Here is a 7,041-nt window from a genome sequence, read left to right as displayed (position 1 = left end):
TCATTAAGGCTATCACTGGTTATCTATTAGATATGGGATAAGATACATAAAAGACCAGTTATGATCACCAAGACTTACCAAATTCTATCATGTCATTGACACAGGGATTTGCAGCATGAGCAAACAAAAGAATAATGCCCAAAATCCCTTAGGGAAAAGGATATAAATGGCCATTGTTTTAAAGTCCAAATAGTTGAGGCTCAGGAGAAAGTCCATTAGCTGGAAATGTTGATCTTTGACATCATTGATTGTCCTCCTGGATCCTGGAACAGGGAAAAGCTGAAGAAGGTTGGTAGGAACACTACACCACAGTGATGAGATCAGGCTTTTGTTGGCAAATTGCCTCTGTAGTTTGCAGACACAGCTGTTTTTTCAAAACAGGTGACTGCTTTGAACTTGCTGCTGATAAAACACAAGCACACCCTCTCTTCCAGTCAATAAATCCATTAGGCCTTGCTGTGGCATGCTCAATTGGGATTTAGATTTGATGATATTTTTTCAAATTTCTAATGCAAATATTGCATTATACAAAATTATTTGTTGTCTAAATTTCTAATGTACGTATTACATTATTTGGATGTTCTTAAGGCACTAAATTCCCCTTATTTTTGTGTTTTTAAAATGAGATGCATGTCTTTGGTTATGAGCATGAAGAAACACCAAGGAAGAACACATGACAAAACCCAAAACACTGATGGAGATCCACCAAGAGAAACAGAACGAGAAGAAACAGAAGCAGCACAAGAAGAGCTCAAATTCCGACAGTGAGGGTGAAGAGAAAAAGAAGCAAGAAAAACTAAAAAAGGCCCTAAATGCTGAAGAGGCTCGACTTCTCCACGTCAAAGAAATCATGCAGTTAGATGAGAGGAAGAGACCATACAACAGCCAGTATGAAGCCAGGGAGCGAACAGAAGAGGAGATGGAGGCCTCCGAATGAAAAGACAGAGACCTGATGACCCCATGGCCTCTTTCCTTGGGCAGTAGTCACAGGAGGCATCACTCCAGTACACGAGGTTTTTCCCACTGGTGTTTACAACCCAGACACTTAATTTTCCACATGTCTGAAATGGCAGAAACCTTTTTGTGCTCTGAAGAAATTTGTGGAAGCTTCTTTCAGCAGACATGAGCAGCCTAGTAGTTACTGGAGTTTTGTAAATGTGTGTGTATACAAACACAGACACATATATACACACACATATATAACATATGTATGGGTAAAATACATACACCTACTCTGTAAGTTCTTGAAGGAGATCTGACTGAAATCCTACATTTATTTGGCCAACTAATACGTATATAAATATTTGACCAACTAATGCATAAAGTTGTGATACAGTAAAACTGACCAGACAGAAGAAATGGTCAGCAGGTGTCCATAGACAAGAAAAATACTTGACAAAAAATTGACACAACTACTACCAGAGCTTCTTACTTGTAAAGCCTTTCTCATGACTGTAAAAGAGTACCTACTTTCTTTATTACTTTGCAGTGGAATATCCCTGTCAGAGATGAAAAATGAAATCAAGCAGCAGCATGGAGAAGCAAACAAGGAGAATATCCAGCAGGCTTTAGTGACTTAATCCTGACTTGTCTGGATAAAGACATTCTTGTGCAGCATGTGTTAAAAACTACAAAGCAGACACTTTGGAGACGCTGCGGCTGTAGACACCTCTAGTTGCAGTTGTGTGAGGTGGTAAAAGGGTATTTCTGTCGTTTCTTTTCCTTGTTTTAAGTTCTAGGAGGAGGCAGGGTGGACTCAACATCCTGCTTAAATGTATCACAAGCACCATTAAATGCACTGTGAGTTGTTTTGCTTTTTATATTCCTAAACCAGGAGCTCTCGTGTTGTTGTGTTTTCGCCTACGCCTTTAATAAATCTTGCTTTGCTAAAAAAAAAATAAAAAAGGAACAGAGCTGCAGCGGCCAAGCCATAGCTACAACAGGTCTCTTAGATGAACAGCAATTAACTATAGATCATCCAGTCCCAAGTGATGGGCAGGCGCTGCCCCAAAAAGAGAAGAGGGGCCGAGCTGGGGAACTGGGGAAGGGAAAACTCCGGGCACCGTCCTGCGCCGCTGCACCTCTGCTCTGCCCCTTAAAACACTCGTGGCTGAAAAAGAGGGGAAAGTCAGTAAGAAACAAACCCTAAAAGCCGCACACCGTAAGGGGAAAAATACCAAAAGACTAAAGAAGAAAACGCTAGAAAGGCACAGAGCAGCGCGGCTCTCCTGCTCTGGAGCCTGCGGGGACCGCCGACCGAGGGGCCAGCCCCGGGGAACCGCTGGGTCCGGAAAGAAGCTTTGCTACAAAAACCCTGTCCGGGCCCGCCGGTGCTGCCGTTCCCGAGTTCTGCTGGAGCCCGAGACCCGCTCAGAGCCGCCGGCACCCGCGGTCGCCACGGTTCCGCACGGAGCGGCAGCCGGCCGGCCCCGCGCCACCGGGGGGGACTTAATCGCGCCGGGGGTAATCTTGCAAGAGCAGGCAGCTAAGTTCTGGTTCCGAGGTCCTGGTTCTTTCTTTGTTTCTCCACGCGGTTTGAGTCTCGCTGCCCCTACCGCCGCGTCCGGCCCCGGGATGGAAGGGAAAGTGAGCGACGCGGGGCTGCGCGCTCCCGAGCATCCGCAGCAGGGACACACAGACACAGACAGACAGACAGACAGACAGGCGCTGTCCCGGAAGCCGAGTGTAGCCTCGGGCTCCACTAAATACATTTGCCGAATCGTTGACCAGCCTCTGGACCACACAACACAGTAACAAAGGTATCAGCACATACTTATCGTGCTTTCTCTCTCCTTTTCCCAACGTATTTTGCCTCTTCTCGCTCACAGTGGGGCTTTCTTTCCGTGACGCGTAGGTTTCCGCGTGCCATTTCCACGTCACGGTTCTATCCTGCGATTTGTCCCCACTCCTTAGCAGCTGACCGCTCACTCACCGCCGCTCTTGACACCACTGTCCCCAGGACTCGCTGGGCGCTTCTGTCCGAGACTGCCTCACCTTCCGCGACTCTCTTTTGGCTGCGCATCCTCCGCGGTTCAGGACCGCGTATCTCCCGCGGTTCAGGACCGCGTTTGCAGCTCGCAGTTCTGTTCTCAGCGGTCCTCGCTTTCTCCAGGTGTTGTGTTCGTTTCTGTGCGTTCCACGCCGTCTGCGGCCCCGTGCACTCCCTGTTCGGCTCCGCTTCACTGGCTCTTGCCCTTGCTTGCTCCGCGCCGATCCCGCGGCTCACTGCAGCCGTAGCCTTTTGCTCCTTTGCATATTCGCTGCTTGAATTTCTTCTCGTGCTGATGCTGCGGCCAGTGCTGTGTCTGGTCTCGCTGCAGGCTGCTGTTGGCTGCCGCCTGGGCCGTACTCGGCTGCAATCTTCCTTTTCTGACTTTGTATATTCCGTCTCTAAATCCTGTCTCGCCGCCGCTCCTGTGGTCGGCTTGGCTCATTTCACCTTCTTCTTTTGTGACAGGCTGTTCGTGTCGCGTCGATCACGTCTTCAGATCACCGTATGTTGGAATAAATCAGCCGAGACTCCATTTTCTTCGTGTAGAAAGCCAATTCTTTATTCACCAAGCTCATATTTGTAGGAAATATCAGAAGGCACTGTGTTAAACCTAATCGGTCAGCAATGCAGTGAAACTCAGTTCATTGGATGGTAAGGGCTAGTGTATGTCTATCAAATTTTCTCTCTCTAGACATGTTTACATTTTATCTTTGTGGGTCCTCATGGGACAAATTTCATTGTTTACACAGGTGCATTTTTTTTCCACCCTCAGAATAGATTGTTGTGTTAAACGAACTTCTCATTTGCAAAATAGCTTCACATGGCAACTTGCAGCTTGCTTGTTAACTGCACTTAGGAGAAATGACAGGCCAGCTTTGGCAATTCTAGCCTCACTCCTATTGAGTGAGGCCTGATTTCATAAGGCCTTTCTTTTATAATCTTCTACCTGTCATTGATGCTCTACTGCCTTTCTACCTGTATCTTCTAGGGGAAAGCATCAAATAACACCTCTCTGGGCTGAATTATGGAACTTCAAGTGTTCATAGTTAGCAATACTCTGCAGCTTGGCCTGGGTGGTTTCTAGCTCTTTCCCACATTTGACAAGTCCAAAAAGATCTGGTGAGACACTAAAGTGTGTCCCTTATTTCTGTCCCAGGCTGGGAAATAAGACATTGCACACTGAGACAAATGCCAAAGAGATGGGTAAAAAGTGAACATTAATCATATGTTGGGGAAGATGAAATAGGAAAACCTTATAAATATGATTGCCTGGCAAAAGATTTGGAAAATACAGACATTGAGATGAGAACTAGATTTGAAATAACAAACCTTGACTACTGAATAACTAGAAAACAGTAGTATAGCCAGGTTGAAAGCAATCCCCCTTCTGATTAAACAACGCCCTTTACCTGCAGATAGGTCCAAGGGTCAGATGGAATGCTCTGTCTCACCCCCAATGTATGGTTCATCCCACACCTGTGACCCTCCCCTGAAGTATCAGGTATCTGGGACCCCATTGGCCCAAGTCCTGCTCCAGCCCACCTTGAAGCCCCCTGATAAGGTGTGCCCGAGGGACCGGACGCTCTCTTGGACCTTCCCCTGGGACCCTCACCTGGAACCCTCGCTCCCTCTCTCTCCCTCTCCCTCTCCCTCTGGGCCTGCCACGAGTTGCGCCTGGCAACTCCAAGCAGGGCCTTTCCCCCCTTTTAATAAACCACATCTTCCAAGACCTGACTTCAGATGTCTCTCATCCATCCAAACCGTCCTGGAGACCCACGCTCGCTACAATCATAAAATTCAGGAAACTGTCACTGCATGGTGTGAGCAGGAGCTCTGTCCCTGATCCCAGCTTGACACCAGTCCACCTCTCACCAGGTGTGTCTGTGCTTCTTGCAGGGACCATGGCCATGGGACAGACTCCAGGACATTGCTCACTCAGTAATTCACTTGCTCACCACATTTGAAATTCAGTCCAGAGCCTCTTTGGCTGTACAGGACCAAACTTTGGGGCTCTGCAGACCAGAACGAGATGTCACAGGCTCCAAGTTTCAAGCTGTGGGTCCTTCAGTGAAAATTGGCTTCTCACAGTATATTTTCCCAGTGCAGAATGCCTTCCAGTTTCTTTGTATGGAAAATGGCATCAATATAACACAATAAATTTAATTCATAATAGCAATTAAGACGCCGAGAGGGTGCATCAGCAAGGGAGGATCCAGCCACTGGGGAAGCTCTTCCAGGAGCAAATGTGTGAGAGCCATCTGTCGCCTCTCCACACACAGTGACAGTCACAGCATGTCTCTGCAGCCTACTCAGAAAATTCACACCATGATGAAGGGTTGTTGAATATATTCTGCAAGTGTTGCCTGCCAAGGGGTGCTCTGCACTGAAGGGGATGTGAGGCTCAGCCATGATGGTGCCCAGCAGCTCTGAGCAGGAGGGGCAGCTTGCTGCCTCTCCCTCTCCTGAAGGAGAATGTGGCTGTTGGGTTTGCAGAGCTCTGAGTACTCCCTGCAGAGAGCGTCCTGCCTCCACTGGAGCAGGGTTTCAACAATCTGATGGTTGAGAGCAAAAATCAAATTCCTATTGAGAAACATGGTGAACTGCTGTCAGAAAGGGGAAAACCTTGCTCCAGGTGGCACTGATGAATACCCTGCACTCCTTTACCTGCAGTCACAAGACAATGAACTTTTCTTTCCATTCTTCTGCATAAAAATGGAGTGACATGCGCACATATAAGAAGGCAAAAAATCACTACAGGCCTTATAAAACCCGTCAGTGCTGCACAGGCTCCTTTCCCCAGGGAGAGTTGGAGGAAACAAGTATGAGACAGTCACTCATCATTTTGCTTAAAATAAGGCTGGGAGGCCCAGGGATGCTGCAGCAAACCCCACAGCAAAGCTGCAGAACAAAGAACTGACTGAGCCAGCTCCTGACCCACAAAATGCAGGAATCAGATCAGTTGAGGACAAAGAGCTGCAGGGATTCCAGGACTACCTTTGCAGGGATTCCAGGACTACCTTGTCTCCTTGGACCACCTCATCCCTTCAGCTTTCAGGTCTTCTCTGGTATGTGAGGATGAGGTGAGACCTGAATTCCCATTCGGCCAGCTGAATGTGCTTCAGACACGCCTTTAGCCCTGCTTGCACTGGGCTGCTGTCCTAGGGGTGCACCCTGAGACGTGGGACCTGCGTGGCTTGTGACCACGTGGAGGCATCCAGCTCACCAAAGTGCTGACTGCGGCTGGTGTGTCCCTGGGGGCTCAGCTGGCAGGGGTGTCAGAAGGCCAAGAAGCACCTGAAACCACTGGGTACCTGCATGGCAACCCCCCATGCCATGCACCCTGTCTTTGCTCTTTACTTGTTCCAACACCATGCACGGCACCAATATTTATATACATAATATGACTGTGATTTCAGCAAAAACAATCTGCCCCCTCAGTCCATTAATAATGTTGTTTCGCTGCCAAAACATTTTCATTTCCTTTTCTCCAGGCCTTCTTTGTCCTCCTTGTGTCTATTTTTACTGCATTTTGTGACAGTCAGTTTGCCATTTAGGTGAATCTTTCTGCAGTGTGGCCAACAAAATACTAGCAGCAGAGAAGCCTGCTAATTAAAATCACTGCCTGCAATTTATAGATGTGCTGTCTGTGCTCAAGGAGGGATGGAGAGCAGAAATCGCTGCCCTCTCTGCTGTGAGGCCAGCCTGGGGTCACGCAGCTGCTGCAGAGACTGGTTCCCTGCCCCTGCTGATGTCACTTGGCCGCGGACATCGGGGATACGGGGTTCTTTGAATGCCGGCTGCCCCCGATCCTGCCGAATTCCTCAGCGCACAGCTCCCGTTCCCTGGGCAGCGCCGGAGCTGGGGGCCGCGGTGAAAAGGGCATCTCCCGGCCAGGGGGAGCAGCGCGGGGCCGGGGGGAGCACCGGGGGTGCGGGCCCATCCCGGGTGCAGCGGGCACCCGGACCCGCGTCCCGGGGCCGGCGACGAGCGGCAGCGGCGCCGAGGGGACGGCCCGAGGGGCGGCGGGGCCGGCGGGGGGCGGCTCCCGG

This window comes from Anomalospiza imberbis, chromosome 22 (assembly GCF_031753505.1).
Source record: "Anomalospiza imberbis isolate Cuckoo-Finch-1a 21T00152 chromosome 22, ASM3175350v1, whole genome shotgun sequence".
NCBI classification, from domain to species: Eukaryota; Metazoa; Chordata; class Aves; order Passeriformes; family Viduidae; genus Anomalospiza; species Anomalospiza imberbis.
The sequence above is the reverse complement of the archived record's forward strand: the minus strand, read 5'-3'. Positions refer to the sequence as shown.